Source organism: Calonectris borealis, chromosome W (assembly GCF_964195595.1).
Source record: "Calonectris borealis chromosome W, bCalBor7.hap1.2, whole genome shotgun sequence".
In the NCBI taxonomy this organism is placed as follows: domain Eukaryota; kingdom Metazoa; phylum Chordata; class Aves; order Procellariiformes; family Procellariidae; genus Calonectris; species Calonectris borealis.
Genome location: NC_134351.1, coordinates 1,987,418 through 1,999,420, shown reverse-complemented (window position 1 = coordinate 1,999,420; position 12,003 = coordinate 1,987,418).

Here is a 12,003-nt window from a genome sequence, read left to right as displayed (position 1 = left end):
CTAGCTGCTTGTGACCTGCTGGCAAAGAGCTGGCGGGCCAGCGGGGCGGTGCGGCACAGCCGAGTCATCCGTACGGTGCGTAGTGCCGTCTTGCGTACAGGCTGCTGTGACGCCAGTGAGGCGCAGCATCTTGGCACAGCACTTTACTAGTTCAAGCTCTTCTGACTGCACTGTGAACTCCTGAATGTATCCCTCGCTGGAGCCACACATCCTACCGTTTTCATCCTTTCTCACTCCTGTTGCTCAAAGTGTTTCACTTTGCCATGTTCAGTCCTATAAATTCTTCCGGACACCGGCCTGGGAAATGAATTTGCTTTCACTTAACACCTCTGGTAGGATATAGCCTCATTCCATCCCACTAGAACTTGAATGCAGATTCTGCTGTTGCAAATTTGATTATACATATTTGAATTGGAAGTTAAGCATTTGCTTTTGAGCACAAATACAGCTTGTTTGCAAGATAGATATCCTGCATCAGGGCTGGAGAGGGAGAGAAGGTCCTACGATACTTCATCCAGGATGATACTAAAAATTAAATGTCAGTGCAGGTATTCTAACCCTGTGGGCTTTTGCCTTGAATTTCAGTCCAGGCACTGGTTTCTCAAAGTTTCTTTTTGTGTCCTTTTAGAAGTATCTTATTTTAGTTTTCCAGGTTCTCTTCAGTAAAGTGCTCTTGCTGCCGACTTTATTGTGCAGCGTGTGCAGTAATTTCTGAGCTGCATAGTGCTGTGCACTGAAAGAGGTGACGGTAATGCCGATCCTTCAGAGGTGTGACTTGCGGGATCTTACACTGAGAGTAATTTTGGTTTCCTTTTCTCTCTGCATAGTTCCACCTTCCTCGTCTCTGGCTGTGATATTTACCAAGACAGTTTAAGTTACCCGACTTCTTGTTGAATCTTTCCCTTAATCCTCTTGGCGTGTCCCAGTTAACTCACATATACAGCATAACAGCGTTACACTTCGTGTCTCATCCTTAGAGCTCACCGTAATCCATTCTTCTTCCTGATCTACAGGTATTTTTGTCCTCCCAGTTTTAAGCATGAGTATAAAAATGTGGCATCAAAAGATGTTAATACACTATGCTAGAGTAGTGCTGGAGCGCTGACCTACAGCTGTGGCACTACAGTGATGCCCTGGTCGCAGTTCCTTCTGTCCACCTGCAGCCTTTGGCTTGGTCTGTCTTGGTGGAAGAAATGTGTCCCTTACCATTGGTAAATATTTGCATTGCCGAAGTGCGGTGCCAAAGACTGGTGTTGCTGCTCTGTTTATGAACGGCCACATTTAGTGAATTCAGACCTTGGGGTAATACTCGGAGGAGTGAGGAAACTTACAGTCAGCAGGCAATGTCTTTAGCTGGTGTTGCTGCTCTTACTCCGGCACTTGTGCATCCTCTGCTGACTTTGCCCTCACCTTCCCCAGCCCCTCGCCTTGGAGAAGTAGTGCCAAGACCTTTTTTAGGAAGGCGAGAAAGGACATGTGCTGTTGTCAAATGGGATTTTTTTTGATGCATACATTGAAAGTACCTTTTCAGCTGTAGCGATCACTCCAGCAGTGCGTTTATACTGCCTGTGTTTACGTTATGCCACTGTGTGCCTCGGCCAGCCCTGCTACCAGGTGAGCAAGGGGAGATGGTGGCCAGTGCCAGGGCAGGGTCCTCTGGTGCTTTGCATCCTCAGGAAAAAAACAAGTTACCTGCGGAGACAGGCGGAGGGGTGGGAGTACCTAGGGCTGGCTGGAAATTGCAGGATAGAAGTGGTACTAGAGGCAACACACTTTAGATAAGAGAAATGCCCGTAAGTGTTTGCAGTGTTTACCAGAGAGCCCAGTTTGAGAAGTTACTTAAGCTTGTGTGTAGGTGCTTGGCTAAATTGGGTCTGGAGTGTCTCTGTGAAGTAAGGAGCTATTGTCAGAGCAAAACAAGTAGATCTAAAATGGTGTAAAATGAAAAAAACTGCCCAGAAGTACCTACTCCAGGAACATACAGATGTGAATGAGCTTTTTTTTATTATTTTATTTTAAATATTGTCCAGCCATGGACAATTGGAAGAAAATTATTCCATCAACTGAAAAAGGCCAGGAGAGTATTAATGACTATTCTTCAGTGCACAGTTTTTAGACGCTTAAGCAGATGCTCTCCAGAAGTCCTTACAGGGTGTGTTGCTGACATAGCAATGCCCGTTCAGAGCCATGGTAGGGTTAGAAACTGCTGGGGGCCCGGAGATTATACATACTTGGAAGTTAAGCATTTGCTTTTGAGCACAAATACAGCTTGTTTGCAAGATAGATATCTCGCATCAGGGCTGGAGAGGGAGAGAAGGTCCTATGATACTTTATCCTGGCACATCATGTATTTTAGGCTTCATAATCATTTAGGCTTCTGCTTTCATTTTATGAAATATTTTTGTCTATGATCAGCTTGTAATGTGTGGGGGTTTTTTCCCTTGTTCTAATGACTCACTTCCAAATAAAAGCATTTGGCAAGGGAGTGACTCTCCGCTCAGCCAGGGGCCCTGCTCCGCCCTGGCAGGTACCAAACCACAGTTACTGCGGAGAGCTGCAGCTCTGGGCTGCCCTTGCAGAGCAGCACATCCTCGTTTCTCAGCCCCTGGCTGATGCAGTTTCCCCACTTCACCATCTCCTCTTCCAGCCAGGGCACTGCGGCAGAGCCGGCTTGGAGCCCCGGCCGAGTCCTGAGCCTGGCGTCCGGCTCAGCACCCGCCTGCCCCTACGAGAGGTACTGGCACTGAAAAAAAACAGTAGCAGGGGCGTAAGTAACTCTTGTCTTTTCTATAGCCTTTGCCTTCTGTAGCTTATTACGGACATTTGGAAGAGGAAAGGTATTTGCTTCTCTTAAAAGAAGAAGGGAAGAAAAAAAAAAAGGAAAAAAGAGGGGGTTTGGGTGCCTGAAACATGCTTTTTTTAAAAAGAGGAGACATAAGGCAAGAACAGGCAATTTGCTGACTGCTCACATGCTGAGACTGGCAGCAAGTATGATGTAGCAAAAGATATTTGAGAGCAGCTGCCATTTCCTTGCTGTCTTGGTAACTTTATAAAAACCGATTGCCTTAACTGTTTTCTGAAGGCTACATCTTATTTAACATTCTGAATGTGTAAAGGGTTATCACACATACGTTTACATTTTAGAGGATAGGATCATGTAAGCAACTTCCTTGGAAGTTGTATAAGATGCGATTGTGATACCTGCTCCATAGTGACTCTTTGGGACTGTTGCAAGGTAAGAGGTTTTATCTCTTAGAACTATTTCAATCCATAGATATAACTAAAGTTTTCAGCCTAAACTTAAAAAAAAAAAAAAAACACTGGAGCTGTTATTTTAAAATTTGTGTTCTTGGCACTATAACTGAAGAAAAGTAGCAAGCGTAAAAATAACCTCAAGTGACTGCTATTTTTATACAGGTGTGAACTCTGTAGGAGTTTCAGACCATGCTCTGATCTTACTTACAAAGAAAAGGAGAAAAAAAGTGTTGTAACTGATGTGAAGCTGTAAAAATGATTAGTTTTCTCCCTGACTGCTAGGAGACCTGGCTTATGGCATCTTTAAAGAGAAAGCCAAAATTTTCACAGCTTCTTTCCTGTCTTAATTCTTCTACTTTAAACATAAATTCCCTCTCCCCCCAAAAAAACCCCACAGCTATATAGGATAAGTTTTGTGGTTGTTTTTTTTTCCAGAGGATGCTGTTGACTTAGGACTATTCTCTTTGATGCTGGGCAGATCTGTTTCTAATTTATTATAATTATTTCTATCTAAACTAGTTAAAGGCAACAGAGGAAATGATTCTTTGCTATGTGCTTTTGTTCCATATGGTTACCTAGTTAAAACATAACTTTAGAAAGTAGACCCTAAAGTTGTCCATCCTCATCGTGCAATAGGGCTTAATGGACAAACTGTATATTAGAAGCAGCCTGTTGTATCTTACTCAACTTACTTATGGAAGTTAAATGGTTCTTTCTTTGGTTTTGTTAAGGTATCCCCCACCTTCTGGATAAACACTAAGCATCCTCTATCAATTACCTTTTAAGTGTTTCCTTCTGTTATGCTACTGTAAGCATGTTTTATGTTTGTCTTCAACAGATCTGTGCTATGCCTAGTGCTATGAGCGTGATTGAAACTATCTTGAACACAAATAGTATTTTTTATTATAGATGCCCCTTGATCGGACCGTGGCGCTTGCTTACCGATGTTAATGTCACTCTGCTGTACCAAAGTACCCGTGGCTTCAAAACATACTGTCAACTGATTCACTGGTGTCTGGGTTTGTGTAATACAGCTGAGGAATGTATCCTGTGACTCAGTTTCTGCACTGTTATTTTCAGAATAAAAGTACATTTTTAAATCTGGTGTCTCAGCTGTTTTGGGGGGAAGCAGAGGCTTCTCCGCAAGAGGTGCAGCCTAGTTATGCAGCATTAGCAATCTGGCAGCTTAGGAAAACAAGTGGAGGATCCAGGGAAAGAGAAGCAAGGCTTCTGGGGGTTGGCCGAGGCTTGTTCGGGGTGCGTTTGCAAACCTCACTGCAGGTCAGCGCCCAGCCTGCCCCGTGGCAGCTCGGCATTGGCACCCTGACTTCACCTTGAGCTCAGCTTCTCCCGAGAGAGAGGGACGGGAAAGGACTGACCACCAGCTCCTTGCCCGCGCTTGGCAGGGAAATGGTACAGTTTACAAAGCTCACCCTCTTAAATGGTGGCTACATAAGTATAACTGGCTGTGTGCTGCGCTGCCCGCTCCCGCGGCACCTGCCGGAACACACACAACCTGCCTCACCCCCGTATTAAGTGGGTGCCAAGCTTTTATTTGCACCTTAACCAAGTTAATCCCAGAGTGACACCACGTATGAATAATGTATCTCAAGTTAGGTAAGAAAATGAACAAACTGAAACTTGGTACCTTTAAGCCTTATTTAACAATCAACACTTTTTCCCCCCCCCCCAAATGCTGCTCTGTCTGCACATCAGGGATTAGAAGACAGACCAGGGACAGGGCAGTTCTCGGGTTCCCTCCACCACACAGCGCAGAGGTAAACGTGAGTGTGCAAAGCCACTGTCACTCCCCTGGGGACACCGTTTAGCTCCCGAGGTGTGCCACATCTCTCGAACAGGGGATTGCTGACCACCGCAGCACCTCTCCCACTTTAGGGAGGAGAAAAAACAGCCCTCCCCCCTGCAGCAGCTGCTTTCCCCTCCAAAAGGCATTTCAGACAGAGGGAAGGCTCAAGGAGGAACTTCACACTCCCACTGATGTGGACAGAAAAGCAAGAGCCAGGTTAACCCAGGGATCTGCTCACTCCTTGCCCGAGGACACCGTGACTTATGCTGCTGCTATGCCTAAAACTCGCTGTGCCCGCAGGGTCGAACGCTGGAGGAGAGCTGAGCGCCCCTGAAAGGGCAGGGCCACCACGCCACCTCCCTGTGCTCCAACAGCGGCGGGAAAGCAGCGACTGTAAGAATGCACCAGGTAGCCGAAGGTTTATTTTATAATCTTACCTAATGAGAGTCGTGGTTAAACTGAGTCTCTGCAAGTCTGTGTGGGTAGGCGGCGCAGGGCTGGTCCGGCAGCGCAGCATCCCCCAGGCACGGCCGGGGCCGCCTTTGCCGTCTAAGAGCTCACCACCTCTCTCGTCAGCTCTCGATTGCTTCCAGGTTTATTCTTTCAAGTGCAGCTCTGCAGCACCGCTTCTGCGCCACGTGTCGTAGAGAGGCAGCACGTGCTGAAGGTGCTTTGCAGTAACAAAGAGGCCGTAGGAGTTACAGGTTGCAACACACAGAAGTCCTTCTGATGAAGGTAGGAGGCAAACGTCCAGTCATTCCGTTAGCTCTCCTGCTTCCTTAGCCTGGCAAGCATCAGGTAACGAGAAGCTCCAAAAGCTCCAAAATCTCGCGGGGCACTGCAGAATGAAGCACAAGAAGGTAGAGATCACTCAGACACCCCCACCTGCCCAAGCCAGGCTTAAACCCACCACAACTGTATACGAAGTAAGTCAGAGGTTTATACCTATGACCCTGGATACGGAGGAGCTGACTTCAAACGCCTGCTCTGCTAGCTGAGAGCAGAAACTTGCGTCCAGATCTACTACAGCAAAGGACTGTATCCCCCAGGAAAGGCTCCTATTTAATCTTGAACGGATGTACAAGCGTCTGCAGATGCCCTTGGTTGATGTGCAGGGCACACCCCACCTGAGCTGTGTGGGAGTCGGGATTCGGGGTACGACCGTCACACCATCAGCGACTAAGTTTGAAGCAGAGCTTGTGTTTTTCCTCTCCTTTATAGAGAAGATAATCTCTGCAGGATGAAAGCCCTCAGCAAGGCCTGACCCAGCTCACCCAAGTCCCTGCGGGAGGTGGCTGGTGAGAAGGGTGGGCTCAGCCGTTCCCGTGCCCTGCGGTACCTCCTGAGGTACTTACTCTGTCCAGACCGCTTTTGAAACTTTAGTCTTGGGTTGGCCAGACCAGAACTCCACTCTGTCTTTCAGTTCTTTATTCTGCAAGGAAAAAAATAAAATAAACCCCTCTCAGTGTAATGTAGGAGACAAGAGACAAGCCTGGATGCCAGCTAGGACCTGCCACTCCTCCAGAAAGGTTTTTGGGGAGCTCGGGGGGGACTTTTTGTGGGTGTTTGGTTTTTTTTTAAACCGAGTGAAAGATGCAGTGCAAAGAAATACCACCCCAACAGTGTTGCACTGACGCAAGCCCAGCAGTGTGAAGGGCCCTCTGATTGTAGAGAACTACTTTTGCTCTCTCCCTTCGATATATCTTTTCACTTTCTGACCTTACCTGTGCTTCCAGTGCAGTCAGCTTCTCTGTCAGGTTTTCTATTTTTTTATCTTGGCTTCTGAGTTCGTTGTTCAGTTCCTCTGCCTGAGAGTTAGGAAATAAAGTTTGTAAGAGATTTGAAACCTTAATACTTAGGGTATCTTAAACACCTCTGTGTCAAACAAATCCAGAGAGTTAAACGTCTCACCGTACCAGGGGCATCGCAGACCATTCAAGTCCCTAGTCTTTTACCATAGAAGAACTCAAACTAATTGATTAAACAATTTATAAAACAATTTCTCAACACATGGTGTCGCGTTTTCCTTAGGATAACAAGTCTACCTCTTGTTAGCACATGTACAGAAGCCTGATTACAAAAGCTAATTAGCGCAGGGCCTTGCTTTAGCTGGATGGGAAAAGGCACGCAAGTGTTCTGCGAGGCGAGGGGAGTACAGCGGGAGTTCATACATACAAAAGCAGTCGGTGAGTAAAACAGCTCACGTTGTACCGTGACTTTGGGAAGCAGGCTGATTGCTCTGAATTTTGTTGTAGTCTTTCTAGGATGTCGGCCTGTTGGCTTTGCTCGTGGGAGCAGCTTCACTGACTTCGTGTGAAACCCGCTGCAGGGTGGGCACCTCAGGCAGAGCATCCCGGGGGCAGCCAGGTCCCCCCTGGGAGCACGGCATGGAGCGGGGAGCCAGGTCCCCCCGGGAATGCTCTAGGAGAACTCAGGGGTCTGCCTGAAATCGCTGACTCCACCACAATAATCCCGTTTTTTACAGTGATGCCATTTCCATCTTAACATTGAAACACGTATGGATGTCTGAATGCACAAAACCCGGCGCAGCGTGACAAGCAAGCTGCTCCTCCCCAGCACACGTGCTTAAGACAAGAGCCCAGCGTCTCCCGTTCCTTCTCCCTGCCCGGTGGGACGGCCGCACCAGCCTCACCTCCTGTATCACGCTGCGCAGGCTGTGGTGCTGCGCCTGGATCACGCGCTGCAGGTGGCAGATCTGCTCCTGCAGGGTGGAAATCTGCCTCTGGAGATCCAGGCACCTGCGGGCGAGAGCAGAAGCACCCCGGGTTCAATCCCCAGGGATCACTGACCCACCCCGCCGCTTTCCCACCTCGGGGTCAGCTCAAGAGCTTGTTGCTAGCAAGGATGTTCCTGAGGATACATGGCTGTAATTCATAGAGAACTACACATATAAAGGCTTCTTTATTAAGCAGAACAAATAAAACCATAGTTTGAGACACATTTTTCCTGGTAGGACGACCCTTACTAGTTGTTGATAAGTAAATTCATAAATAATGAGGCTTTGCCTTACCTACTGCATGCACAATGTCACCAAAGAAGCACCAACCCCACGCGAGAATCGGGAAAGGGAAGCAATTTGTGCATGCAAGGTGGAAGGAAAAGTACTAGGAATTCAAGTAGAATCAACATCTAAGAGCTGTAGGACATCAACGTTGGTCTTGGCTTCTTCAATCATGGTAAATCAGTTGCTTTCATCGTGAGTAATTTTACTACCAGAAGGAAGTTGAGCAAGTGATTGTCTGGTACTCTACACAAAATAATCCCCCAGAAAGAAGGAAAAACACTTTATCGCATTTAATCACCGTTTGCTGTCTTCATTCCTTGACATCATCTGTTGAAGCACCTTTTCCAATGACATTTTCTTCTCTGTCAGAGTTTTCTTTTCCTAAGGAAACAATTCAAGTTACATAAAAACTATATTACATTTCCTGTCATTCAATTAGCAAGAGAAGTTTGGCTGTACCTTCAACGGTTCCACTCAGTGTCTGAAAACAGATAGAATTCAGCAATAACCACCCCATCAACCCGCATCAACATCAGCTGGAGACATAAACCAGTCTGACCTCTCCGAATTGAATCCGGAAGGGATGACAGTACCGATTTACCATGAGACAAGTCCAAGCTCTCTGAAAATAGCAGTTCTCTACTTAATTAGCAAAATCCTTAGGTTTTGTGAGAGTCCATGCTCAGTGGCCTCGGGATACTGCGTTACTGCTACATCCACCTCTCAAAACCTTGTCCACAGAGGGAAAAATCTGACCAAAACCATGACAAAACTCTTAGGATCAGAAAGATTACCTGCATGTGATGGGGGTGGAAATACACGCATTGACCCCGCCAATTCACAGTAATTCCCACGGCTACTGAGTGCGTACATCAGAAAAGCGATGCACGGTGCCATTACTTCTTCCAATGCAACTAACACCACCGAAGAAAATTCACGATAAAGGAGAAGCATTTTTCTGCAAGTTTCTGTGCCCGCAGCAGCCCGATTGCTACAGCAGTCATTTGCCTGCCCAGGATTTCGGATACTTACAGTGGCATTTTTCTGAGAGTTAAGAAGCAGTTTTTAGTGCTAGGATGGCTACATTTTCACTTCAAATGCTAGAAGTACGCCGCTGGGGGAAGGTGAAAGAGCAACTATTCAGGAGTAGAAATCATTAATAGCTGGAAATTAAGACTTCTCCCTGATACTCTACAGTTTTTAAGCAAGTTCTGAAATAACTGAAAGAGGGAGCTCAAATTGCACGTTTTATTTATAGTTACAGCTAAAGGTTCTCAATTTGGTGTAACATGGCAGAAGCCTTTTTAGTCCCAATTCCAACAGCTAACGTGCCCCAAACCCTGAAAGCAATTAACTCCTCTTTCCAAGCACCGGCACTGCCAGGGCAGATTCCTCGCCTGCACCGAATCCCGGTGCCAGGACGGACAGACGGAGACGAGGAGCGGGTGGACGTACCTCCTCCATCCTTTGCAGGCGCTTCTCCATCTCTGCGATGCGGGTACATTTTTCCCCGATGCCTTCAGCAAGGCGGCTGGCGTGTTCTGAGCTTTGCTGGAGCTTCTCTTCTTGCTGGAGATTGTAGGCCTGGGACCAAGAAGGGCATTAATGCAGGCTGCGGGGAGCTGGGGATGGAGATGGGGCTCAGGGAATTCTAAGCCAACTGTACCAACCTGATTCCAAGAATCGGGAATAAAACCAAAATAATTTTTCTTTTTCATTTTCCTACTTAACTTCCCCACTGCGCTAGCAGAAGAGACTCAGTAGCCCTTAGGTCGAAGTTTGCAGCACGGAGAGCCAGAGCCCACGTAAATATTTTGACAGTGAACAGGACATGGGAGAGATTTGTACCTGGATTTGCTTCTTCTCATTCTCATGACTTTTTTTCAGTTCTTCTGACCGAGTCTGGTAATCCTCATACAGTTTCTGGGAGGCAGATCTGAGAGCCTGAACACCTGCTTCTCTCGTGGCTTCCAGCTAGAAAGAATAGTTGTACGATACATAAATATTGTGCTTTAAAAACGTGATGTTATAATCATATGCCAAAAAATTAGCCCTCTATACAAGGTCAAATTTCAGCGTCTGCCCTTGTCAAAAAAGAAAGGAATCCTAAACACCTGCGGGCAATACCTGACAGGCATTTTAGTTTCCAAATAAAGGCAGATTTATTCAGTATTGAGCCATCCCCCCATGACAAACAAAGGCTGATGGTTTAAAAGGAGGGATGCACTTCCAACTGCTTATAAATACATCTGCTGTCAACTACCAAGAGAGCTGACTGTGCTGTCTCCCCAGCCACGAAGGGGATGTGTCCCCAGAAGCAGATTTCGACAGGAATTTTACTGCCTGCCGGAATGCAAGGGTTTGCAGCAGACGGGAAGCGAAGCAGAGCCTGCCCCTTCCCCGAAGGAAGGGCTCCGGCGGGGGATCGCTGAGCGGGCACCGAGCTGCAGCAGCCCGGACCCAACTCGAACCGGGCTGCAAGGTGCACGTCTGAAACCGTAAAAAAAAAACCCTGAACGCACCTTGATCTTCAGCACTTGGTTTTCTCTGCTCACCAGCAGCAGCTGCTCTTCCGTCTCCTTCATCGTCCTCACAACGGGACTGCAGCTCCGGCTCCAGCCGCTGTTCTGTGACTCCGCTCTATTGCCCGAGACTTGAGGAAGCTGCTAAAAGAAATGCACGTGGAAATTATTTTAAAAATAATAGAAAAACAGCCTGAGCAATCAATCTGACTCTAAAAGACCTGGCTTCTTATAAACACCCCTTTCCGACGCGCGCCGGGAGCAGGGGGCAGACGAAGGCAGCTCTCCGGAGAGTCGGGTCCGAGCTGCTCAGGGGGCAGCAGCCAGCGCAGCTCCTCCACCTCCACGAATTCACTGAAATTAAAACGTTCTGCTTGTTCAGCTCTCCAGGGCTTTACATTGGAACGCATTTGCATGTCGATTCTGATAAATAGCTCTCTTCCACTCTCTACACTATTATTCCACAGGTATAACATTAATTAGCTTTTACAACATTGCAGCAAACGTTGCATTGTAGGTGAGGCTGCATAAATGCGTGTGCATAAACGTTGTCCAACACTTCCCGTTAAAAGAACTACTTCTTACTCCGGCATATTTTAATTGTTTGGACACAACATTTCCAAATCTGTTTCCTTCCTAGGGGCTGCCTCTTTGCTCAAAACGGCCTGCTTAAAGTGGTTTTAAGTTGCTTAAACCACTTTTTTTCCCTACAGGTGTTCACAAATGCGTGCTCAGTGCTTGTCTCCTGTCTGTTTTGAGAGCTGGTACGTGCAAGGAACACGACCTGCAATTGGCCAGATTTATGCCAGAACGCACCGGCATTTATACGGCCTTTCTTACATTGTGCCAAGTTCATTTGTTACACTACTACAAACAAAGGGCAGTCTGTACTTTTTAAAGGGTTTAAACCATAAATCACTTTCTTTTCACGACAGAGGCTTTTCTTCAACCTCATTCCTCAACCGAACAGAGAAAGGAGTAAGCATTTTTTAAAAAGAACTTTTTGTGATCGATTATTTCTTAATTAGCCGTGTTTCAGCCCACCGATCCTTCCTCTCCCTCATTCCACAGTGCTCTCCTGGGCTCAGCTGGGTGCAGAAAAACTGCCTTTGCATATTACCATCACCGTGCTCTGCTGCTTAGAGCAAAGAAATAAGACATCAGATCTACCAGGCTGAGTCTCATTGCTCACAAGATCTCTTACGGGGGAAAAAAAAAAAAAAGGCACGTCCCACCATTGATGGTGGTGTCAGCATCAAGCAGCGCACCGCTTCCCAGGCCCTTCCTGAGCTGGTGTCACCACCACACAATATAATTTTTTCCTCAGTAATTGCTTCATGTAAACGATTTTGGATTACGAGATGTTTAAGAAATCATCGCAAATTTCTGAAGTT